Raw genomic sequence first — 27,404 nt, forward strand, 5'->3', positions numbered from 1 at the left:
AAGAGGAAGTGTTGGCCTTGGCAAGACGCTACAGGAATGACGTCCTAGTGCTAAACCAGGAGCTCGATTAGAGGGCCAATCGTCTACAATGCTACAGACAATACATTATCTGGCAGCACGGACGTCTGGGTGCTGGTGTCAGGAGGGTAGTACCCAGTTGCTGTGTCTGGCGCATCCGGGATCGCTTCCCGGATGCGTTTGGCCATTACACTGAGTTCGTCCGTGGCAGACTTGGTTGAAACGTAGCAGAATCTATTGCGTCAATTTAGGGTTTGTCTTTTAAAACAATAACAATGTATACAAAAATTCCTGACAATCACGATTTGGTACATTTTCAAATATGTTTTAGAATTTAGTTTTTTTAATTGCATTTTACAAGATCTGTGCAAGTATAAGGTATCAGTCTTCTGTCACTGAGTACTGTGTAACTTATTATTCGTGTGCTATACAATTAATTAAAGATGCTCCTCCGCCGACAAATGGTATTTTTTCACTATCAAAAACAGGAGAAGACAATTTAGTATTTTTCTTCAGTAACAAAAGTTACTTACTTTACACCATTACCAACATTGAAAAGTTTGAGCTTCTAATTTCACTTCAAGTTAAAAATATGAAAAATAATTAATTGCATCCCGAACAAATTCCGTTTCACTATATCATATATGGAATGAAGTACTGATTGCGCATGCACCAACGGCAAAATAAATTATTTTATATTATTTTTTGTGTTACTTAGACATATATATACACCAATTATTGTTCAAATAATGAATATCATTGATGCTCTGTCGGCAGTGAAGCATCTTTAAGTTTTGTATTATAACTTTTTAAATAAATTTTCCGTCAAGTTTAATATTTGTATATGTATTACAAAGGACCGCGCGTGGACAGTTAGGTTAGGGTAATGTACAGGGTCAGGTGACTGTAAATACAGTGTAATATGTAACTCTGAAATTAAATAGAATTTACTATAGTAATTTTAAAATAAATACCTGTATATATATTTATTACTTTACAGTATAAATCTATATTATATAATAGCCGGTACATTTATTTATCACTATGTATTGCCAGGTATTGTTGTTTTAATTTCAGGTTATCTGTCTGCGTGTTTGTCAATATATAAATAAGCCGTCAACTGTTTATAACTGTTCATGCTTTTGGCTAGTTTGCATCGTGAACACTAGTGTGGTAAAAGTAATTTGGATAATTTCGGTTCAATTAATTTCAAACATTATGCTAGTGAAGGCTACATTTAAATCTGGTCTAAATAATCATACTACTGATAAGACTCTAAATCATATAACTATATAAATAGATCAATTGCGTCATTATCAACATTTAAAGACGTATTCATCTACAAGTTTAAATCTGTAAAATGTGATAAACTTTTATATTTGTTTACACTTCCAACTGTCCTATATTTACATATATTGCATGCTTGCTTCCCATGTAATAATTCCAACCTACTAACAGTTCACACACTGAAATGCACTGTAGCGGCAGTTGAGGATTGTCAGAAGATCAAGAGCTGAGTGAAACTGTTGCTGAAGATGGGTTTGTAAATGGTGTATTTGTTCGTCAGCGTATTGCATTATATATATGTAATCGAGACTTATAACATTATCATATATCAATTCCAATACTGTGTTGGTTATGAGTTGTAGTAAACTAAAGAAATTTATTGACAAACCTATGTCACATGTGGCCACAAGTAGTAAGGGATTTTACCTGAAACGACATTTGGATTTATTGCAAAATTTACGTTGTAATATTGAATTGTCAACAAGGTGGTCGTTTACACATTTTCTTTGTTGGTTAGAGACTAAATTTCCAGTCGAAGTCAGTTGTTATCCACACATTGTGTTATATGTTTTGCTAGGTAATGCGACCTTACTGTCAAGCAAGGCAAATTTTTTAGTCAAAGACACCAGACTTCTGAATTTGCAAATTATGATCTGCAATCTATTATCAACAAGTTTGTTTCTATTGTTTCCAATTTCCTTACTATACAGCTTATATTTTTGGAGATCCCTCCATACCCTATTCAAGAGTGGAACAAATTCAAGTGCCATCCAAATCCTGATTCATTCCAACATCAAGATGTTATCCTTAATGATTTGTTTGTTTGTTTGTTTGAGTAATTAACGTCCTATTAACAGCTATGGTCATGAAAGGACGGCCTCCCATGTATGCGTCGTGTTGCGTGTATGCTGTGCGAGGTACTTGTTTTGGGAGACTGCGGTATATTTATGTTGTGTCTTATATAGTGGAACTGTTGCCCTTTTTAAAGTGCTATATCACTGAAGCATGCCGCCAAAGACACCAAGCAACACACCCCACCTGGTCACATTATACTGACAACGAGCGAACCAGTCGTCCCACTCCCTGTATGCTGAGCGCTAAGCAGGAGCAGAAACTACCACTTTTATTGACTTTGATGTGTCTCGGCCTGGGGACAGAACCCAGAGCCTTCTTCACTGGGGCGAGTGTTATCCTTAATGGCAGGGTGTTGGAATTGAATAGTTTCCTTACGCAAATTAATAATAGACTTAGTGTCTGCTCTTTGTTTGACTTGGTAAGGTACAGGAAGGCGATACACCAGGATAAATCAATTTTAGTCTGTATAATGACGAAATTCACCCTACTCCACTACTAACTAGGTGTTGGATGAAAAGGCTTGTTGTTTCTATTTGTACATATTGCGTTTAAAGTTTTACTTAAAGTTTCTATTTGTATGATTAAGTGGTTATCTGGTTATTCTCGTAGGCAGGGATTGCCCCGATCACTTGGATACTAGATATTGTACTACTTATTTCGTCGGTTCTATTCATTGTCTTAATAACTTGTACTTTGTATTTTAATTTGTGTTTGGTATAACATGGCAACGTCAAAGCCAAACGCAGGATCTTCCAACTTGGCAGGCAGACTGATCTCATGACTAGCCTTTTGCGCCAGAATGACGACTGTGTCCTGTTTACCAAGGTGGAGTATGACAGTATGTTGAGCCAAAAAAAAACCTGGTTCTGTCACGACTCCTCCAGCGTCGTTATCGCCTGGACAGGTTAAGTCAAATACTGACAAAGGTATGGTAGGTGCCCTAGGTTATAGATTTGATTTTGTAGAACGTGGGGATGGAGTGAATACTAGTACTCCTTTGCCTCCTAAGGGTTGTGACACTAGTGATTCTCCATTTTCAGGGCTGGGGGAAGGATATGGAGTTCCACTTGCTCCACAACGTCAAAGAAGGAATACACACATTTTACCTCAAGTTTCGAAAATCTCCACATTCTCTGGGGACGAGTCACTTCAGTGTGGTAAACCCAACTATGAGGGATGGCGGTATGAGGTAAGATGTTTAGCAACCGACAGAGTTGATTCTCCAAGCCATAAGGAAACCACTCGGGGGAATTGCTCCTCAAACTCTTATACCACTAGGTCCTAGGGCAACTTTATCAGAAATTCTACAGAAACTAGACACCTTCTTTGGTAATATAGCTTCTAATGAAGACATGTTACAGCAGTTTTACTCTGCTACACCGAGAAAGAAGGTGAGTCTGCCACCGCTTATGTGTGCAGACTAGAAGCACTGTTACAGCTTGTCAGCTACAGTGGGACATGTAAGCTCTTCAGGCAGAGATGACATGCTCCGATCCAAATTTTGGACTGGCTTGCGCTGTGACAGATTGAAAGGCCAGACGCAATCTGATTAAAACACAGATCCTTCTAACCACTCCGTTCAATAGAGAATCTGACAATATCCCATAAGGGGTCACGTCCAGATGACCTTTATACCACGTGTACTTCAGAGCAAATGCAGTTTCTACACCTTACAACATCAATTGAAATCGTCTTTTCGCCCCAGTATACATATGCAATTAGCTTTGTTGTGCACTTCGGGCGAGATGACTTTATACTCGAAAATAATTTGGACAGCTTTTTCAAACTATTTCGTCCCCAGTCAAGATTCTGGCAGTGCCAATTTGATTGACCATTTCAAAAGGTCATCTTGACGTGACCCCTAATGGGATGTTCTCAGATCCTCTTATCCAACGTAGTGATAATAAGGATCTGTATTTTAATCAGATTGAAAGGCCAGACGCGTCAGAGGAATATGGCTCCATTAAGTCATATGACTTGCTGCTAAGGGAAGTCAGAGCGGTAGACCTTGAGCTTAACCCTTTGTTTGATTAATTAACGTCCTATTAACAGCTATGGTCATGTAAGGACGGCCTCCCACATATACTGTGTGTTGCGTGTATGTTGTGCTGGGTGCGTGTTTTGGGAGACTGCGGTATATTCATGTTGTGTCTTCTTGAATAGTTGAACTGTTTTTATAGTGCTATATCACTGAAGCATGCCGCCGAAGACACCAAGTAACACACCCACCCGGTCACATTATACTGACAACGGTTGAACCAGTCGTTCCACTTCCTGTATGCTGAGCGCTAAGCAGGAGAAACCAGCTCAAAAGGCAACCGATAAGGTAAGTGCCTTAATGAGTAAAATTAAGCTCCTTGAAAAGAAGCTTGAGGGTAATGATACGTCTTGAGCAAACCAAAATAAAGGGAAGGCTGGACGCAGCGATGGGTACTAGAAACATAATAAAGGTAATGCCAAGAAACCCTCAGCAGGAAAGTCTGAGCCAAAAAAAAATAACCTCCCCTGACTGGCAGTTTTGGCCTGCAGGTAGGGCGTTAGAATTGTACCTGCTGCCCCTATTGCATGATCGTAAAAGGCGACTAAATTTAGGATCTTATCTTTTCTCTTCTTCCTAACTGACATTATCTTTCCTAATGCCTCCCTTGGCACCGCCTCACTTTTGGCCTTGAGTTGAGCTTTCGCCCCTGTGAGGAAGGCTCTGGGTTCTGTCCCCTGGCCGAGACACACCAAAGTCTATAAAAGTGGTAGTTTCTGCTCCTGCTTGGCGCTCGACATACAGAGAGTGGGACAACTGGTTCGCCCGTTGTCAGTATAATGTGACCGGGTGGGGTGTGTTGCTTGGTGTCTTCGGCGGCATGCTTCAGTGATATAGCACTATAAAAAGGGCAACAGTTCCACTATACAAGAAGACACAACAAATATACCGCAGTCTCCCGAAACACGCACCTCGCACAACATACACGCAACACACCGCATGCATGGGAGGCCGTCCTTACATGACCATAGCTGTTAATAGGACGTTAATTAATAAAACATACAAACAAAGTATATTTGGAATTCCTTACCAGAAAAGACATTGAGCTTTACTTCTGTGAATTGCTTTAAAACAAATATATACAACGCATGACGTGAACACACAATTAAATTAAAACTCTCATTCCCATAGGAATGGTGTCGATAAATACTATGTATTTCGTTCCGCATGTTAGGCATTTAATTTCTATTTATTAATTTTAGTTATAGTCCGCATTATATATGTAATTTCATGTGGTTCCGAATTTACGGCATGGTCACAGAAGCTATGTTTTGAGATTTGGTGTAATCCAACGCTATCAATATGGTGGCAGCAAAGCGTGTGTGAATAAGCTGTCGTCAGATGTAATAACTATTGCGCAGTAGGCTAACGTACAGGAAGCCGGTGTTAGGTCAATCGTCAATCAGTTAACACGATTCTCCGTTTACCGCCAGAACTTAACTTGACGACAGGTAATGTCTTAGAAAATTTCAAGCCATGGAAACGTAGCATAGAGATCTACCTGGTCGCCAGCGGGATAAAAGAGATGGGAAAAAATGTTCAAACAGCAACCATTATAAATTGTGCCACGGAAGGTCTTCTTCGTATATATGACCATTGTAATAGGACCGGAAAAAATAACGATGATCCCAATGATGTTTTTAAAAAAATCAAAGTATTGCAATCCCAGACAGAATGAAGTTGCTGAAAGTCAAATAATTTCAACCACCTGCTGTCCCTATTGCATGATCTTAAAATGCGACTAAATTTAGGATCTTATCTTTTCTTTCTCCCTAAATTACTTTGTTCTTCCTAGAGTCTCCCTTGAAACCACCTCACTTTTGGCCTTTGGTTGAGCACTCGCCCCTGTGAGGAAGGCTCTGGGTTCTGTCCCCTGGCCGAGACACACTAAAGTCTATAAAAGTGGTAGTTTCTGCTCCTGCTTAGCGTTCAGCATACAGGGTGTGGGACGACTGGTTTGCCCGTTGTCAGTACAATATGACCGGGTGGGGTGTGTTGCTTGGTGTCTTCGGCGGCATGCTTCAGTGATATAGCACTATAAAAAGGGCAACAGTTCCACTATACAAGAAGACACAACACGAATATACCGCAGTCCAGGCTCCAAAACACGCACCTCGCACAACATACACGCAACACACCGCATACATGGGAGGCTGTCCTGACATGACCAAAGCTGTTAATAGGACGATAATTGATCAAACAAATAAAGCATAAAAACTTGAGTACATGACGTTAAAATGTTTTTTTTTGAAAGTAAAATCAAATTATAAGTTAGGAATGGGATACCACAGGGTTCAGGTTTAGGTGCCTACACCGTTATATATGCTTGCTTGATGGTTAAAAATAAGAATTGAACTTTGTGAAACTCTTGTAGAATTTTAACCCCTGTGTCCATAGCAAAACCGTACAAGTCTTTTTAAACAGTTTTCATCTTTCCCGTCTTTTTTCACGTCTCCCTTGACACCGTCCAATTTTGCAATAAGTTGAGTGCTCGTCCCGGTGAGGACGGCTCGGGGTTCCGGAGTCAGACCGATACACATATTCGTTAGTTGAGTTTTCCCTGACCAGACCTTATCATCAGCCAGTCTATGGTCATGTATAGCAGGGGATATAGATGTATATGTAATATACATAATATATGTCTAGGTAAGCACACTAGCCATGCTTTTTATCCGTGGATGTATTGTGTACCTGAACTGTGACCTTTGTATGCCTCTATACTGTGGGTAGTGTTTGTGTCGTGCATTTCTTTCTGGTGAGTTGTCCTATATGTGTGTCTGTATTATCTGTTGTGATTGGCTGTCTAGACCCGGGTATTGGGATAAATTTAGAGTAGAAAGTGTATGCTGGGCAGTCTGACGGAATGAGTTCCTGCGTGCTGCCAGCTGAGTTAGGTGACTATATTTTATATTGGTTAGAAAATTTAGGAAGGGTACGGATGGGAACTGTCATCGTCAATTAGGTACGAGAATGGGCGCTTTTTTAGGATATTTGTGTGGTTGTCTGAATTATGTATGTTGTAAATAGGTAATGGTTAATATGTCCCGACATATTACCACAAGCCCTCCACCTCTGGGAAGCGGGTTCGAATCCCATGTGGAGCAGTTGCCAGGTACTGACTGTTGATCGGTGGTTTTTCTCCGGGTACTCCGGCTTTCCTCCACCAACAAACCTGGCACGTCCTTACATGACCCTGGCTGTTAATAGGACGTAAAAATAAACAAACCAAAAAATAGGTAATGCTATATTTGTTAGTTAGTTGCTTTTAGAAATGACTGGAATGCTCTCTGTTGGCTAATGTAGAGCAAGCAGTTTGGATTTAGGAGTAAACATGTCTAACTGCTCTTACAGTATTATCTGATAGCTGTATGAGGAAATTGATAAAGGAAACCTCGTTGGTGTTATGTACATTGTGTTTAGGAAGGCTTTCGACCTTGTTAACCACAACATATTACTACAGAAATAGAACTTATATAGTTGTTCAGACAGTACTACCAAGTTTTTTTTCCACATCGTACCTGTGCAATCGTTTACAGACTATTTTTAAATCATCGCTTAGCGACCCATGTGAAATTTTACTGGGGTACCACATGGTTCCATTATTGGGCCTGTGATGTTTTTTTTTATTTGTAAACGAAATGCCTTTTCTATTGTAAACAATGTGTAGTTTTTTATGTATGTTGATGACATATCCATGGAAGAAGCAGACAGGAAAACTGATGTTATTGAGTCGTGTCTTCAATCTGACGTTGTAATTGTTAAAAGCTAGTGTGAAGCCAACAAAATCGTCATTGATACTGAAAAAAACCATGTATGGGTTAATAGGAAGTCAACAGAAAAAACAAAGGTGTCGAAATGAGATTAGTATAATATATGATGAATCATTCAATAGAAGTTATAAAATGTCAAACATGAAAAATTACTTGGTGTCTGTATTGGCCCTGCAGGTAGGGCGTTAGAATTGTGCCTGCTGCCCCTATTGCATGATCGTAAAAGGCGACTAAATTTAGGATCTTATCTTTTCTCTTCTTCCTAATTGACTTTATCTTTCCTAATGCCTACCTTGGCACCGCCTCACTTTTGGCCTTGAGTTGAGCGTTCGCCCCTGTGAGTAAGGCTCTGGGTTCTGTCCCCTGGCCGAGACACGCCAAAGTCTATAAAAGTGGTAGTTTCTGCTCCTGCTTAGCGTTCAGCACACAGGGAGTGGGACGACTGGTTCGCCCGTTGTCAGTATAATGTGACCGGGTGGGGTGTGTTGCTTGGTGTCTTCGGCGGCATGCTTCAGTGATATAGCACTATAAAAAGGGCAACAGTTCCACTATACAAGAAGACACAACACGAACATACCGCAGTCTCCCAGTACACTCACCTCGCACAACATACACGCAACGCACCGCATACATGGGAGGCCGTCCTTACATGACCATAGCTGTTAATAGGACGTTAATAAATCAACAAACAAACAAAGTATTGATGATACTCTTACCTTGGATAAACATGTCCAATATTGTATACAAAAGGTCAATTTTAAAATTTATCAGTTATGTCGTTTAAAACACGAATATACCGCAGTCTCCCAAAACACGCACCTCGCACAACATACACGCAATACTACGCATACATGGGAGGCCGTCCTTACATGACCATAGCTGTTAATAGGACGTTAATAAATCAAACAAACAAACAAACAAAATTTATCAGTTATGTCGTTTAAAGCATTTATTACCAGTTTGATCTAGAATTACGTATTTTAACTTTTTCATTTAACCGTATCTTGATTATTGTTCAAATGTTTGGGGCCATTGTAGCCAGCGGTACATAAACAAACTTGAACGAATGCAGAAGAGTTTACTTCGTATTATTCTAGACGAAGATTATTCTGTATCAGGTGATGAATTTAATTTTAAATTAAAGATGCTCCACCGCCGAGAGAGCATAAATGATATTCATCATTTGAACAATAATGGGTGTTTAATCGTGTATATATATGCCTAATTGGCACAAAAATAATATAAAATAATTTATTTCGCCGTCGGTGCCTGCGCTATCAGGACTTCATTCCGTATAGGATATAGTGACACAGAATTTTTTCGGGATGCAATTAATTATTTTTATATGTTTAACTTGGAAGTAAAATTAGAAGCTCAAACTTTTTAATGGTGGTAATGGTGTGAAGTAAGTAACTTTTGTATCTGAAGAAAAATACTAAATCGTCTGCTCCTGTTTTTGAGAGTGAAAAAATACCATTTGTCTGTGGTGGAGCATCTTTAAAATGGCTGCCTTTTAGCAAAAGGGTGAAATATAATGAGCGTAATTTTATGTCCACATTATTTAGATTGTAACAATCTAATATCCAATGATCATGAAAAGAAGACTAGATCAGCCACCATAGTAAAATATGTATAACATGATTTAAAACACACAAAAAAAAAACATATGAGCCCCTAGTAATGTGGACCATCACTATGAACTGATTTGCAAGAAATTATTTCTAAAAATTCAAAACTTTCTAAATTCAAATTCGAATGCCAAAAACATTTTCTACGTGTATATTAATAATCACTGTTCCATGTGCTTCTTAATATATATATCAGTAAACTCATCACTTTTTGTTCTTTTTGTCTTTTTAGTAAACTAAGCAGATTAGGTACTCGTCGACTCGTCTGGACGAGTGAAAATGCCACGGTGCCGGGTAGGTTCGTCTTTACCACTCTTCCAAGTGCCGAGTAAACTTTTCCCACGGAAATATGTTGGGCATATCAGTATAGTCAAAACATCGTTCAAAAATCATATGTAAATACTAACACATTAATGTATAGCCACAAAAAAATAAACAAAATATTTTGTTGCGTTTTTGCGTCAGTCATTTCATCTGGTCATCTTCACTTGTGCGCTTATAATAAGTCACGTTAATGTTATATCTAAAGCGTCGATAGGACTCCTGTTAATTTGGGGAATTTTCCACTTTGCTCAGTATTGATAGTGAGAAATGGCAACCGAAAAACAAAAAAGAAAACAACAGACTAGCCTAGCCGGTTGTTTTTTTTTTCAAAGAAAAAGAACACGATACCATACACGAAGTTCAATGTAGTACACATGAAGCTAAAACTTCGGGCATTGACAATGAAACAAAGGTAAAGAAAGTCGAAAACCCCAAAAAAAGAAAGTAGGCCAAAACGAAAGCAAACGACGAAACCTAAAAGTGAACCTAGTCCCTCCTCAAGGAAATAATAAGAAAATTAAAAAAAATGAATGGAAAAAGGAAATTTCCCTGGGTTGTGCATGACGACATAAAAGACAATGTACTGTAAAAGTCTCCACAAAGAAGCAATGTAGAAAAGCACATGACAGGTCAACATTTGAATTTTGCGTATGTGTGCCAGCAATGTAAACGACTTATGAACAGGCCTGATTCCAAGAATGGATGCAATGCCCCTATTACGCCAGTAAAACGCACCAACATGCAATATGGTCCGGAGGAACAGGAGGAATTTAGACTGTTTCAAATCGCCAGAAGCGGCAAGGTGAAAACAGTCATGAGGGAAATACCACTTCCTCCAGAGAAGATGCTTAAGAAAGGCAGCAACACCACCCCTCACACTCCAAAAAGGAAATCTACCATCTTTGTTGATTTGCCTACCAAGAGTCCTAAGAAGTCATTGTCTTCAACTGTGAGTACGGCCACTACAATCTCTCCTCAGCATCTGCCGGTCAGTTCTGAGCCATCATCTCAACCTACAAAGAACACCCGTGTTCCTATTCGCCATGTATCATTTAAAGCTATTGACAATTTATCTGTATCTTCTTCATCAGCGTCATCATCTCCCTCTATTAGTGTCTGCACGCCTAGTATATTGTTACCTCTGCCAGCAGAAAAGCAGCAGGCTCCAATTGTGTCATCCATAATCACTCCTGAAATTGAGGAAACTAGTGGAAATATTTCTTCAACGGGTACTGTGAATGAGTAAGAGTATATTCCTGTTAATCCATCTGGAGATAATGTTACTCTACCTGTGTATGAGCCAACCAGTAAAACCGATATTAAGCTTAAAGGGCTCCAGGAGTTTCAAGACAACCGGTGCATCCTAAATGTTGGTGGTCGAAGATTCGAAACCAGTCGTACAACCCTGAAGGTTGATCCTTCTTCGATTCTTGCAGGGATGGTTTCTTGTAACATGAAGCCGTATCAAGAGCATGGTAATGACCGTTACTTTTTAGATAGAAGTGCCAAAATGTTTGACTTTGTTTTATGTTTTCTTCGTAATGGTCCGAGCATCACCAGGAGGAATCTCCCCTGAACCATTCCCCAGCTGCGTGAATTGTTGACTGAGGCCGAATTTTATGAACTGAGTGGATTGAAAGTGATAGTGGAATCGAAGATTAAGTCTCTTCTACTGAACTTTGGGGACGACATCTAAATGATGAACCAAAAATGAAATATGAACAGTGACATTTGTAAATATTATAGACATTAATTTATTGAGTTGAATATTGGTTCTTTTATGCATTAGTCATTACATTGTAGATAGATTTGTAAAATAATTATAAGTTATAATCTTCAAATGAAATATAATTTCATGAATAAGTGTATAAATATATTCTTGGAATAATTGTATATAATGTAAGTAATACTTACTTCTTCATTTTTTATCATCTAGACATATCCTCATGACATGTTTCAAGTTTGCATAGTTGACCTTACGAGAAGAAAATACCAGTTATTATAACTTATTATATTGTTGAAAATATTATAAAATATTTATTCAAATTGTTTATATATGTATATAGAATAGGGATTTGTGAATATTCATATATGCTAAAATTATGAAAATGGAGTTTCATTAATACTCAATGGTCTATCCGGTTGGATACTTGATTAAGCTTAAAAGCTACTTACTTTTTTTTTTGGCCCTGCAGGTAGGGCGTTAGAATTGTACCTGCTGCCCCTATTGCATGATCGTAAGAGGCGACTAAATTTAGGATCTTATCTTTTCTTTCTTCCTAAATTACTTCATTCTTCCTAACGTCTTCCTTGACACCACCTCACTTTTGGCCTTTAGTTGAGCGCTCGCCCCTGTGAGGAAGGCTCTGGGTTCTGTCCCCTGGCCGAGACACACCAAAGTCTATAAAAGTGGTAGTTTCTGCTCCTGCTTAGCGCTCAGCATAACGGGAGTGGGACGACTGGTTCGCCCGTTGTCAGTATAATGTGACCGGGTAGGTTGTGTTGCTTGGTGTCTTCGGCGGCATGCTTCAGTGATATACATACACGCAACACACCGCATACATGGGAGGCCGTCCTTACATGACCATAGCTGTTAATAGGACGTTAATAAATCAAACAAACAACTTTGCAATGATTATCCATTTATGTACATATTTCTATTAATTATGTAAATATTCACTTCAAATGAAATGCATTAATTTAATTAAATTGCTGTTTTAACTTTATAAACCTGTGTTTGTACGGTCTCTTGCTTGCTCGTCTGAAGTGAGAATCTCAACCACGCCATTTTGCAGAATTTTGAAAATAAACCTTGACACGCATAGCGCGTGCTCAACTAATGGAAATTTCCAGTTAACCTAATTTAATATTACGTCATTCGGGACGAATGCTTCACGAAGGAGGGGGCAATGTTACGAATATTACATTATCTACTTTTTAGCAGATAATCATAATATCTATGTTTATAAAACATGAGATATATCCTGACGTAAATATATTATACTTGATTTATAACGGAAATTCACGACAACTTTGACATGGCGGATCGACCATGCCATTCAAAATGGCGAGATTCATCAACTTTGATTCAGACGATTGAAGACGATTACAGGTCGATTATCTTACCTTATACTGTAAACGAAGCATGTTTAGATTCTTCATGATGTTATTAACTCGTGTATTATTGTTGTATGCACTCTAAACCATCAGAAAGCGCATTATTCTGCGAAATTCCATGCCAGAGAGCGGCGGTTGTTTACAGTTTGGCGGAATCTAGATTGTTACGTCACAACATGTAAGCTCGATTCTGATTGGTCAATAGGGTCTCGGCGGCGAGTATAAAAGGCCGTCCGAAAACGTCAAACGTCAGTTCGATTTTCGACTCACACTCTGCTGGTCATAATACCTTCAGACTTCACAACCTTACCTTAGAGGATGTCGTCAGTTACACCTAAACGATGGGTAGGCATCCAAGTTTGTTTGGTTTCTCAATACTAGTGTTCTATATATTCGAGCATTACTTACTATTTACGTTAACGTCATCTTACGTTGGTTTACCTACACAACGACGTGATGCATTATGGGATACTCCCAAAAGCAGACGATATACTTTGTAAAGGAAACAATGTGAATATGATTCTGACTTATAATTAAATGCTTACAAGTTGATGTGATACGATCCAAGGGAAGCAACCTCTACAGAAATTAGTAGCACAAGTCATTTTGGCTCTATTATTTATATTTTTATCATAAACGATCGCAACTATTACAAGTACAGTACGATCTCACCAGATGAGCTAACGTATCGACATTTTTACTAATATAACAGAACAGCTACTGAAGTATCTGTTCCAAAATTACATATCAGTGTACTTTATTGTAACCTTATATCATTCTTGTTAACATAATAAATATACCAGAACTTTTACCAAAGTGTTTGTCAAGTATATCTAATAAATCCATGATACTGGACAGGAGCGAACCTGGGGTTATGTAACACCCGTTAAAAACGTTACACAAGTGCCTACCAACTTGACTGAAATGGTGCCGGGTAAAATTTGGTGGTGCCGAGTAAGTTCTCGGTAGTCACTAGGCACAGTGCCTAGAAGCAGAAAAAAACCTTAAAGCTGACAATGCAAATTAAAACATGCATTTGAAATTAAAAAAAAAAGATAACGAAATATTTTTTTCGAAAATTGTTTCTGAGACATCCCCTAGTTATGACAGTGCGGTATCTAAGGAAGTGGCAGCCATTTTTCTTTTGCTCTGCTTAGTAACTTTCACTGCCCAACCCCCTATATAAAACACGGGACACTTGACACACGTGTGTCATTCTTAAGGTTCATGTAATGGCTTTAACCAGTGATATTTTGCAAGCCTAAAACGCATTACTGTGCTGCAATTGAACAGAACTAATTTCATTAATTGTTGGTATATACCCTGGCTAACTGTCAGTCTTACTGTTGATATGTAATTTGTGAAGCTGCTTGTAAATTTCAGTAAAATAAGAGAAAAATGTATATTTCTGGAGAAGACATAGAACTCGTGTGAATTGCATTGATGGCACCAAATACACATGCTATTGTGTTCAGTAGTGACTATGCCAGGTACTCCACCAGTTTGTTTAGCAAAATCGGACCAGCGAATAGCGCAGGAGCCTATTGTTGTAAATGCAAATGGCTGCTTTAAATGGCGGATCACAAATATAGCATATAAGAAGACATTTTAATTGATACAAGTGCTCTTATATACACTATAAGGTACTCTGAACATGACAAGAAGACTATTTACGAAAAAAGAATAGTTAAAATGTGGACTTTGAGGCTCTTTCCGGAAATTTGCATTTTTCGCCCCAAACAGATTGTTTGAACTATTTTTTTTCGTGAAGAGTCTTCTTGTTATGTTCAGAGTACCTTATGGTGTCTATAAAAACATTTGTATCAATTGAGATGGCTTCTTATATGCGATATTTTCGATCCGCCATTTATAGCAGCCATTTGCATTTACTACAATAGGCTCCTGCGCTATTTGCTGGTCCGATTTTGCCAAACACACTGTTGGAGTACCTGGCATATTCACAACTGAACACGATGGCATGATTATTTGGTTCCATCAATACAATTCACACGAGTTCTATGTCTTCTCCAGAAATATACATTTTTCTCATATTTTACTGTATTTTACACGCAGCTTCACAAATAACATATCAAAAGTAAGACTGACAGTTAGCCAGGGTATATACCAACAATTAATGAAATTAGTTCTGTTCAATTGCAGCACAGTAATGAGTTTAAGGCTTGCAAAATATCACTGTTTAAAGCCATTACATGAACCTTAACATGGCTTGTCTCAGATACACATGCCCTGATATTGCAAATTGAAAATAAACACTGCACTCACCCGACAATATTTCATTGAAGTAATGGATGAATGTGTTGTCAGCTATATCCCAACATATGTCCAATACGAACTAATAAAACACTTCAATGTACACTAGGTTTTACACGTACATGTACATCGACACGTGTGTGTCCTTGATAGTTGTCGCTCGTTCGGGTCAGGTACTATAGTCACATGTATATGGTCAGTTGAGTGCATCGAGTACGGTGATATACGTAGAGATATGTGGACGTATTATTGTTTGGATTTCTATTCACTTGCGTTGAAATTTTATTTTGAGAAACATCTAAATGACAACTTAGAGGAGTTGACATGTTTTCTTGCTGAAACAAGTCCCATATAGTCTTACAGGTGAGTGTTTTGTTTACCTATTTGTAGGTGATAAATACTGTGGACTGCTAGGTGTATATGTACATGAATGAGCGCACGTGTGTCGATTCACGCGCTTTATATAGGGTCGGTGAGTCGTCGGAATGTAAAACAAAAATGGCTGTCCTCAACCGGAGAATGTCTCATAAACGATTCTTGAAATTCGATTATACTTATTTAAAAAAAAATCATTTTAATAATTTTAACTTGCTTTGTCAGCTTTAATATAAGTCCTGATTACAACAATTAATTAATCAAACAAAATCAATTTTAATACATGTTCAATCTGATTAAAACACAGATCCTTATAACCACTCCGTTCAATAGAGGATCTGACAATATCCAATAAGGGGTCACGTCCAGATGACCTGCATACCATGTGTGTTTCAGAGCAAATGCAGTTTCTACACCTTACAACATCAATTGAAAACGTCTTTTCGCCCCAGTATATATATACAATTAGCTTTGTTGTGCACTTCGGGCGAGATGACTACATACACAAAAATAATTTTGACAGCTTTTTCAAACTATTTCGTCCCCAGTCAAGATTCTGGCGGTGCCAATTTGATTGGCCATTTCAAAAGGTCATCTTGACGTGACCCCTAAAGGGACGTTCTCAGATCCTCTTATCCAACGTAGTGATAATAAGGATCTGTATTTTAATCAGATTGATACATGCTATAATAGCATATATCATGTCATTTTTTATTCCTTGGTCATATTGACATATATGTATATTAGACACTAATTCATTAAGATGTGTTTTTTAGTTTCCATATATTTATGCACCTTGAGATTTATCAGTATTTTAAAAGTTTTTTTACTTATTTTCTGTGATATTCATTGTATTGTCTGTGATGTATATCTCATGTTGTAAATATTGTACATTTTTTGTCAACCACTTGAAAGACGAGTCTTTGTCTCTAGGTGTTATTGATATACAATAAAGACAAGTATTATTATTATTATAGTTGATTGCTATCAAAATAGTTTGTTCTTCTCAACAATAGTATACAACAATATCTTACTTTACTACACCCTGATTAATCTGACCAAACAAGTTGATCCCACGTGGTGTCGGATTAGTCAGGTTTCACACTTTACCAGTGCAATGCTACCACATCAATCAGACATGGTTATTTTATCATATATGAAATATGTGCATGGTCGATTTTTAAAAAACCAGAAATGTTTAAAGGGACAATTCAGTCTAAGAGAACATTAAAATTTGTACATATATCGGAAAAACCTAGTTCTAATGGAAATTAGATCAGTCGGTTTTACTGTGATATGCCAGAAAAGCCCATGGTGGTGAAATGCGTATGAAACGTTCAAACTCGCTCGCTGTCCGCCATTACACGTTGTGGTCGAACATCTTGTATGCCGAACCCTGTCCCTTGCACGTAGAGCAATGACGCTTTTGAATAAAACTGCTCAAATCGCTCTGACAGTAGTGTGTTTACCTTACTAGGTGAATTTTCTTGCCTAAAAAATCATTTTATCACCTCCTCCGTAGTTATGTAGTTCATTTGTTTAACGTGTGTGACTTTGACTCTGGTATAGGTACAGCGTACATATTGTACCTGGTTAATCGTATTGATCAACGATTTGTAATTACAACGGTATCAATTAAAATACTAAACAATGACGTGGAATTTGCCAACGTTTTATGTTGCATGTTTCATAAGAAATGAAGAGCAATACATTTATGCCCATATTTTGCTTCTTGGTTATGTGAAAGAATTAGCCTGAGTGAATTGTCCGTTTAAATTATAGGGAAAACTTACCTTGCTTGTATGCATTTTATGTAAAGTTAGACAATGCACATGTCCTTGTAAGAACAATTACTCCGGTTAGAACGTTATATCATCTGAATCACGGTTGTGTACATCCCTAAATGATGACCGGGTAAGGAATATATCACTATGCGACATGTTCAAAAACACTGTTGTGCCTCCAAAGGTGTTAAACTAAATGATTGTGCATGTATCTCAAGATTGTTAGCCCATTATTTGTCACAGGTGAGTGAACAATTGTGCAATACCTGAAGTGGGATGTCCCATTTCTCTAGCAGGGTAAGCAAGGTATAGTGGATAGTGGTATGATTGGTTTTAAGTAGGATAAATTCCTCAACCTGTTCATTATTAGAGAGAATGGATTGTACCTCGCCCTGCTTGCCCGGTACAATCCATTCTCAGAAATTTTTCAGTTTTTATCAGAAATTATCTATTACATAAAAGAGACCTAAACAACTTAACAATCCTGCTTTAAACATGGGAAAACAGCGGTTACTCAGTGGAAAGATGATACCAGCAATTAAAAATAACCTAATTTAAGCACGTGATCCTAAAGCAAGTCATGTCGAGATCTACATGTAGTACTTAACATCAATCTCGAGCTATCAAATCGTTGAAAATCATTTTAATTAGTAAGGGAGAATGTTCGAGTAAGTGTCTATTCCTTAAAAAAAAGCCGAGGACCATTCATTTTAAGGAATGGACACTTACAAAGGATATTCCCCCGCTTAAAATACACCTCAATTTTGCCCCATTTTTACCTGTATATGACTGTCAGATCTGAGATAAGGAATGGAGAGTTTTTGTTTAAAATACACCCCAATTGTGCCCCATTTTTACCTGTATATGACTGTCAGACCTGATCGAGCTAAGGAATGGAGAGTTTTTGTTATGCATATTAGGTCATGTCATGCACATGCAAAATGTGCTAAATAGCACAGGAGACATACTGAAAGCTCTATATCTGTATGATAATCTACTCCAGACCTATCATTTGAGAATATGTCTTCATCAAGTGAGGATGAAAGTATTCTTACTCAGAGTAATTACTCTGCGAAACAACAGTCAGACCATGATACCGATAATGTGGTAGAAGACATTTTATCACTGGAAAACAAGGAAAATATTGTTAAAAAGCAGCCAGTTTATGTTAGAAATGATGAGTCAGCGACATCAGCGAAGAAGAATTGTCTCTGACATGTCAAAATATAGAAAAGGAGTTAAGTGGATGCAAAAAACAAAGCAGATTTAAGATTCCAAAATCTGACATGGAAATAAGCAGTCTAAAATGTAAAAGGTAAGTAAATTAATTACTTTTATTGGTAATAAATTCAGTATGAATTGTATACCTTATCTAACTAAAAATACAAAAAGTGGTTTCTGAATAAAACCTTGTCAGGAATCCCCCTCTTGCCTAAAATTCCCCTGAAGATCTAAAAATTCCCCTTTGTGAAGCTAAAACATGACCGTTTTTTTAACACAATTTCCCTTGTGACTTATTTTTCATTATTTTTTTAGACCTTTTATTTGCAAATTTCTTCATATTTATCATACAGCTACTGCATATTTTGTGATAAACTCAAACTTTTAATTATATTGAGCTTAAAATCTTGCTTTACTAAATCTAACAAAAAATCAGTTGTTTTACAGCACTATTTTGTCAAATGAATATAATTTTGGACCAAAAGAAGAAAAAAGTAAAATTCCCCATTATTTCTTCAAAATTTTCCCTATTTTGAAAAAGGGTAGCTTCCTCCAAACCTATCTTTATTTACTTTTGTCTAGATTTCTATAATAACATTCTATATCTTAAAGGTATATATTTAATTTCATAGCAGTGAATGGAATCTAATAAGATTATTTTCTATATTTCAGATTTGCAGCCAACACTATGAATAAAATCCAATGGGCTGTTAAAATTTGTAAAGAATGGCAAACTGACAGGAATGAAATGGCAAAGACTATGAACATCAGTCCAATCCTAGTGGAGCTAGAAAATATGACAAGGGATGAGCTGAACTATTCGATTTCGCGCTTTATTTGTGAAGCAAAGAAAGTCGATGGATCCGACCACCCAGCTGATACTATTCATACAATCGTGATTTGTCTACAGCTGCACTTGAGTACTTTGGATAAAAGTTATAAATTTTTAAGCGACACTTCGTTTAGTCAAATAAAAAACACTCTGGATAATGTCATGAAAGAAAAGGCACAGCAACATATTGGAGGACCAAAAAATCAAGCACTGCCTATTTCCGACGTTGAAGAGGATATCATGTGGTCTAAGGATGTGCTTAACTCGGATACTCCAGAAAAGTTAGTCAGAACTTAATTAGTGTATTTATTGGGAGTGAACTTTGCTCTGCGTGGTGGACAGGAACACCGGAATCTGCGTAGAGGGAATACCTCCCAGCTTAGTGTAGGAGAAAATGAAAAAGGGAACTTTTTGAAATATACAGAGGATGTATCTAAAACTAACCAAGGTGGGCCATGTTTGTACGCATTTGAAAACAACGAAAACCCTGATCGCTGTGTTTTGGCATTGTACACAAAATATTGTGGTCTTTGTCCATCTAATGTCGCAAGTAAATCGGAAGCTTTTTATTTACGTCCTTTGCAAAAACCATCTGCATCAGTGTGGTATGCTAACCAACCTTTAGGCAGACACAAACTAGCTAATGTTGTTTCTTGTTTGTGCAAAGAAGCTGGACTTTCAGGGCATCGCACAAACCATTCTCTTCGTGCGTCTGCAGCAACGCGCCTCTATCACGCCGGGGTTGATGAACAATTAATTTCGGAGGTAACAGGACACAGATCAAATGCCATTAGGAGCTATAAGAGGACAACTGCCGCACAAAAACGCTCAGTGAGTACCATTATTCAAGGATAATCAGAAACTGCCAACAAAGATTCAAAAATTGAAGACTAGCACAAATGACACTAAAGGTAATCTTATTGAGGTGACAGTGAATGTCAATGTTAATAAAAACTCACAGAAAATTGTGAATGTTGATGTAAAAGAACAACACTGGAAATATAATAAACAAAATTTGTTGGGATATTTTTGTTTTATTGTATCTTTGTTCATTACAACGCTCCATTCCTGAAAAAGAATGGAGAGTTAAGACAAAGGATTAAGAACAAGTACTTAACTAAGTCACTGTGAACTATTTTTTTTTTTATTTTTCCATCACTTTTTTTGAAAATTTTCTTTATAAAGCCAAGATTTGAAAGCAAAAACTGCAAAAACTGTTTTCTCTTATATTTAATGAATTCTGGTTTAAACAATGAAAACGGAATTTTCACCCTTTAACCTCTGCAATTACGATGAGAAGGATAGGATATTCTGATAAACATTTGATACGAGTGCTGACATATCTAAAATATTTTGCTTATCATTGAGTGACCGCAAAACGGCTCAAACTAATACCCCTCCTTTTAATATTGAACACCAGACATCTTGTCTATCAGTTCGGGTAATTTGTGATGCTTGAAATTTGCTGTCTGCTTAAGCCTGCTTATTCATTGATTCAGAGGTATTCAGGGTTTTTGGCCAGCTATTTTGGGAAAAGGACCGTCCAAAGCAATTTTTGAAAAGTTCTGGAAAATTTATCAGGAATCACCCTTGAACTTGGGCACAATGAGAGAAAAAATCTCCCTCACCTCATTTCAATGAGATTTTTCAGATAATTTTTTTTCTTTTTGCATAATTACATTACAACACAATGTACACAGTCACATAAAACAATATACAGGTACACATATATATGTATTCACAATCACATATCACTCGCGAGCACACACATAAAAACACACATACACACACCCACACATCCTCACACTCCCACCCACACACTCACCCTTACACACACCCACATTCGTGCAAGAATGTACACACAAATATTTCATTTTAAGGGAAAATTTTAGAATTGAATTTTATAATTGTTATAAATAGCACAATATTAATATCAAGTGTATTGTTGTACTAGTTTAAAATACGTATTTGAACAGGCAATGTATTTTCAATCACAACTTACAAAATCAGTTATCCAGTAATAAAAAGATTATAATGATTTATCTTGAAATATCTTATATATTTTACTCAAATGACTTGGTAAATATCTAATGAAAAACACATTTCTAATACTTAAATGTACATGTATCATTGTACTCTCACACATATTCTCTGCCTCAAGCGCATACACCCACACACAGCCCTCACCTCATTTCAATGAGATTTTTCAGATATGGATGGGATTTTTTCCTTCGCCTCCTTTTTTTACAAGGTATATTCTGTGTTAATGTAAATTGTTGTTATCTTATTTAAGATTGATTATGAAATGAGTGTCATAGATTGATGTCAATAAAATAAACAAGGCTTATTGGGTGTTGGTGTTATTTTTATGTTCTCAAGAAAATTTTCCTAGTTTTGGCATTCTTCCAAGTCGTGAAAGCCTCATCAAAGTTGAATTCTTTCAAATCTGACCCTCCCAACATAATTCTCATAAGCTGCTCACAATGTTCTCCACTGATACGATTTCTCAGTGGTGTGACAACAGCATTTTGGGCAGAAAATGCCCTTTCGCAGTCACTGGTATGAATTGGGTGGGCAAGAGCTAGAGCAGCCAGTTTCATAAGATTTGGGAAATCCTCCCTGTGGTACTGCCCAGGGAGATTCCAAATCATAGCTGTGGAAGTCCGTGGGTACTGCTGGTACTTGACCACCTGTTTGACCTGCAAGAAAAAAGGTATTTTAGATTTTTTGAAATAATTGTACATTCTTACCTAGCTAATTCAATCCATTGGTTGATCATCAATAAGTTTGTTTGTTTGTTTGATTAATTAACGTCCTATTAACAGCTATGGTCATGTAAGGACGGCCTCCCATGTATGCGGTGTGTTGCGTGTATGTTGTGCGAGGTGCGTGTTTTGGGAGATTGCGGTAAATTCATGTTATGTCTTCTTGTATAGTGGAACTATTGCCCTTTTTATAGTGCTATATCACTGAAGCATGCCGCCGAAGACACCAAGCAACACACCCCACCCGGTCACATTATACTGACAACGGGCGAACCAGTCGTCCCACTCCCCGTTTGCTGAGCGCTAAGCAGGAGAAGAAACTACCACTTTTATAGACTTTGGTGTGTCTCGGCCAGGGGACAGAACCCAGAGCCTTCCTCATAGGGGCGAACGCTCAACGCAAGGCCAAAAGTGAGGCGGTGCCAAGGAAGGCATTAGGAAAGATAAAGTCAGTTAGGAAGAAAAGAAAGGATAATATCCTAAATTTAGTCGCCTTTTACGATCATGCAATAGGGGCAGCAGGTACAATTCTAACGCCCTACCTGCAGGGATATTGATCATCAATAATAGCTGATGAAAAAGTAGACAAAAGAAACCACATTTGTGATCACAACAAAGAACAAATATGTTTTTATATTTCTTTAAAATAACACAATCTTTGATTAAAACAAATTGAAAATTAAATACCTTCATCAACTCCTGCATTGTCAATTCTGTGTCTATCACTGCCTCACTCCTGGATTCCTGGTTCACTCCATCAAGCTTGAAGCAACGAACTTTCTCTTTGTCAAAGTGTTCACATAGAACTTGGATGGATTCGTCTCCCCAGGTATTCAGTTAATTATACAATTATTAATATGATCCTTTAAATCACACATTTTGCAAAACTTGTCATACCTGTCACTTGCTTCATATCTATATCTCTGTCAGCCAAGTGTTTTTTATTTCTTCTAAGATGCCAATTCCAGTTGCAGAGGAGATCTTCAAATCAGTCAAAAAAGGGTAGTTGGATACATTCTTGGGTTAACAATACGTGCCGTCAGGCACAATTTGTGATGTACTGCCATATTCGTACTTTCATATGTCATGATGGTTAACACAGGCGACTCTGATAATTGTTTTGTGACATTATTGTCAATCGTGTTGCTTGCTCAAGGCTTGGAGCATGGAGACAGCTGTATTGTAGCTCGTGTATTATGTTTTGTTGAAATTCTAAACGTCTATGTTAGGTATGTCGAGTTCTTTTAAGAGTGTCATTAAACTCTGGTATTTTGAAAGAGCTATGGATTCTTTGCCAACCAATACACTACTTTTAAGCATACCTGGATCCATTTTTTCTCTTTGGAATCGGAATTCCCTACAGCTGTATTAAGATGGGGGATAAAAATTGCCCTCTTTTGGTCAGCGCTCATTACGTGTCTTTCTAATGTTGTGGTTTTGAAATTCTGTGTTCCAACGCTAAGTGTATTGTTCATATTAGACGATCTGCATAAATTACAGAACATCGCGTTTTCTTCGTCATCAAAGGATAGCCAGGTGTATTTTAACTGCCATTTCTTCTGAAACTTTGGTCTTGAAATTGTTGTTGTAACATCAGAAGCGTTAATATCGTCATTGGCAGTATCGGTCGCGCTGGCCACTGCGCCGGCGGAGTCGCTGGAGATTTTACCGTCATTTTCATTAACATGTTCAATATCTGAAACAGGCGGTTTCATAAACCTAGACAGAACAGGTTGTTGGGGGTCGACTTTAAACATTTTTTTCGGTGGCATTTTATATAATTACCCACCTTTTGCAGACGACGCTAGGTCCTGTCTTGCGCCGGCGGCTTTATCATTTAAGCGTTTGGATTTCGAACATAGATGTAAGTGCAACAGAGACACTGATTGGGACTCACTATCATAAGGAATTGTAAAACAAAACTATTTCCGGAACACTGCGATCGGTAAACTTTTTGTGAGTTTTTGACTGCGTGATTTTTTCTTGCATTAAGACAGGCTTTAATGCGACTTCTATGAAAATAATGCTAGAATATCGCGAAATCGCGCCCAAAAGTGAACCCTGATTAATGATTTTTGCAAAGATTTTACAATATATTAATATCATTGTTGTAGCTTTGAGGGTTTTACCTTAATTTTACAACAATTGGGAAAATATTGACTGAATTTGGGAAAATACAGTGCTATTTTGCAATTGTGAATGGGTTCTTTTACCGGGCCTACAAAGGCCTGGCAAAAACCCTAGTATTGTTGGTCTAAACTCCGATTTCAATTTCTTTCCGAAGGATGCAATGACAAATGACTGCAATTTTGGTTTCAGAAAATTTTGCGAATATCTCACAAAGTGATTTCTTAACTATCTGATTAAATAAAATACTACGTTGGATAAGAGGATCTGAGAACATCCCTTTAGGGGTCACGTCAAAATGACCTTTTGAAATGGCCAATCAAATTGGCACTGCCAGAATCTTGACTGGGGACGAAATAGTTTGAAAAAGCTGTCTAAATTATTTTCGTGTATGTAGTCATCTCGCCCGAAGTACACAACAAAGCTAATTGTATATATATACTGGGGCGAAAAGACGTTTTCAATTGATGTTGTAAGGTGTAGAAACTGCATTTGCTCTGAAACACACGTGGTATAAAGGTCATCTGGACGTGACCCCATATGGGATATTGTCAGATCTTCTATTGAACGGAGTGGTTATAAGGATCTATGTTTTAATCAAATTGATTTATAAAATATGGCTCCGAATCGTCATTTCTGTTGGCATATTCCATATTATTTTCGCTAAAAACAATTGCGTCCTTGATATCATAAATGCTCTGTCTGTCTTTAATAGATGTACCCTTTTTCTCTAAGAATCTGTTCAAATTTTCTTTAATGTGTCTGATGCGCAATCAATGTGTCTGGTGCGCAATCAAAAGTTTCCATTTGGAAAGGCATCGTGAAGTGCATTGGTCTTCGCTCCTCGTCACTTCCTATAGTTACTTCACTAGTGCCTAGTCCAGTGCGTGTTTTATTTTTATTTTTTAGAGATTGATACAACCTGGCAAAAGTGATCAGAGCTGACGTGTTCAAAGGCCAGACAAAATTGGTGGACTAGGGATCTTTGAGAGTGAAAAGCAGATTCCGGGACATAGATGAGGGGATTCTTTCATCTACCAGACTTGCAGATTTGTCAACATGGCCAACAATATTACAGAAAGGTTATTCTTTCATACCTACACGTGTAATACTGGCTGGTCTAGGGCAATACACTCATGTCGCCTGAGGCTGTATTGCATGGCTACCCATGCAATAAAGCCTCGTGACGTCACGGCGTCAATAAAATCTCTATTTCCTCGGTAAAATTTTAACATTTTTTTCACAAAATTGACTGGTTTTACTATAAAAGATGCAAGCAACGGAATTTGTGTTGAAAATGTCACGTAATTTTTCATGTATGGAAATTGACTTCCAGTCGTGGATTTCTTCGAATTTATTTCAAAATGGCGGGATATTATGGTTGTAAAATTGCAGTAGAACGTCGTGGTATGAAAGAAAAATACTCTTTCATAAGTGGATATGAAGGATAGGGATATTCTACCCTCGGGATCACAAAATGTTGCAAAACCCTCGGCAAGCCTCGGGTTTTACTACATTTTGTGACCCTCGGGTAGAATATCCCTATCCTTCATATCCACATATGAAAGAGTCTTATAATACTAATATATTTTAATGTAGAAGCTAGAATTTGTGCTTATGCTAAGATTACATTCGGAATGTAGTTATATCTAGTGAATTGAGATATCATCCCAGCTAAACCTCACTTATCAGTTATCAACTTATTACTATATAAACTTTAATTAACCTTTCTACTTGACTTTGTCACTCATCAATGATCAGTACAGAGTAAAGTACGAAAACATATTTGCGGTAATTGATATTCTCCTTACCATACCAGCATCAAGCACAGAGTGTGAAAGGGAATTCAGCTGCATGAAGCAGGTTAAAACTGAATACAGAAACCGACTAAGCTCTGCAGCCATGTCGGGTATGGCCAAAACAAGGCTAATCTCATTAAAAAAAAGTAGTAGTTTAAAAGTCTATATTACCCCCTTACCCCTGTATGAGGTATGTATTTTATAAGGTAATGAAATCTGTTTTTCAGACCTTATGGCAGTTCAACTCCTATCCCCAGCAATTGAACAATTTAACCCAAGCCCAGCCATCCATAAGTCACCGAAGCAGATGACACCTTATTGTTAGAGGTGCCACTTCCACAGTGGAAGGAGGAAGATGACATAAATGCTTCCGATTCGGATTTTTCAGAGTTGGACTCTGACATACCATCAACACTTTCTGATTTGGGTTCCGAAATGGAGATCTAAGCGACATAGAACTGAATAAAGTGCTTTTATATATATTGCTTTGTTAATCGTTTGTTTGCTTGGTGTCTTCGGCGGTATGCTTCAGTGATATAGCACTATAAAAAGGACAACAGTTCCACTATACAAGAAGACACAACACGAACATACCACAGTCTCCCAAAACACGCACCTCACACAACATACACGCATCACACCGCAAACATAGGAGGCCGTCCTTACATGACCATAGCTGTTAATAGGACGTTAATTACTCAAACAAACAAACAAACAAATGTTAGTAAAACTGTTATTTAGCTAAGTTAACTAGTAACATTAAAAACTACAAGGAGGAATTGTGATTTTGTTAGGACCAGTAACTTTCAGTCAGGACCAGTCACTTTTTGCGTCAGCCGGTCCTTAGGACCGGTAGGAAAAAAATCCTTATGGGAGAACACTGGTGCATACGTGCGAACAGAAATAATGATAACTTTAGTAATCTGCATCCCAATGTAGACGAATAGTCCTAACAGATTTTCGTTTATTTATTCAAGTACCATTCCTTTGTTTTTGAAAGTGATTTTCCTCGATTACATGTTCTATTCACACCATGACACTTGACCCCCACCCAATACAGTTTGCTTTTTCCCCCTAAGGGCAAGAGTTCCACAACACAAGAAAACACAACACGAATACACCGTAGTCTCACAGAACACACACCTTGAACTTCATACAAGCCGCATACATAGGAGGCCGTCCATACATGAATT

At 37.6% G+C, this 27,404-nt stretch overlaps 1 long non-coding RNA gene and 1 pseudogene across 2 annotated transcripts; one reads left to right on the plus strand and one right to left on the minus strand.

Moving 5' to 3' along the window:
• The first annotated feature begins 1,452 nt into the window (after positions 1-1,452).
• Positions 1,453-26,660, plus strand: LOC138328932 (uncharacterized). 2 transcript variants are annotated; one of them, XR_011209377.1, is made up of 5 exons: positions 1,453-1,557; positions 3,201-3,349; positions 9,829-9,890; positions 25,322-25,494; positions 26,439-26,660. It is a non-coding gene; the product is annotated as an uncharacterized lncRNA (long non-coding RNA). The 2 variants fall into 2 exon arrangements; XR_011209378.1 differs by lacking the exon at positions 9,829-9,890.
• On the minus strand, positions 21,887-24,057 carry LOC138328846 (uncharacterized; annotated as a pseudogene).
• Positions 26,661-27,404: the final 744 nt, after the last annotated feature.

Source organism: Argopecten irradians, chromosome 8 (assembly GCF_041381155.1).
Source record: "Argopecten irradians isolate NY chromosome 8, Ai_NY, whole genome shotgun sequence".
Taxonomy (NCBI): Eukaryota; Metazoa; Mollusca; class Bivalvia; order Pectinida; family Pectinidae; genus Argopecten; species Argopecten irradians.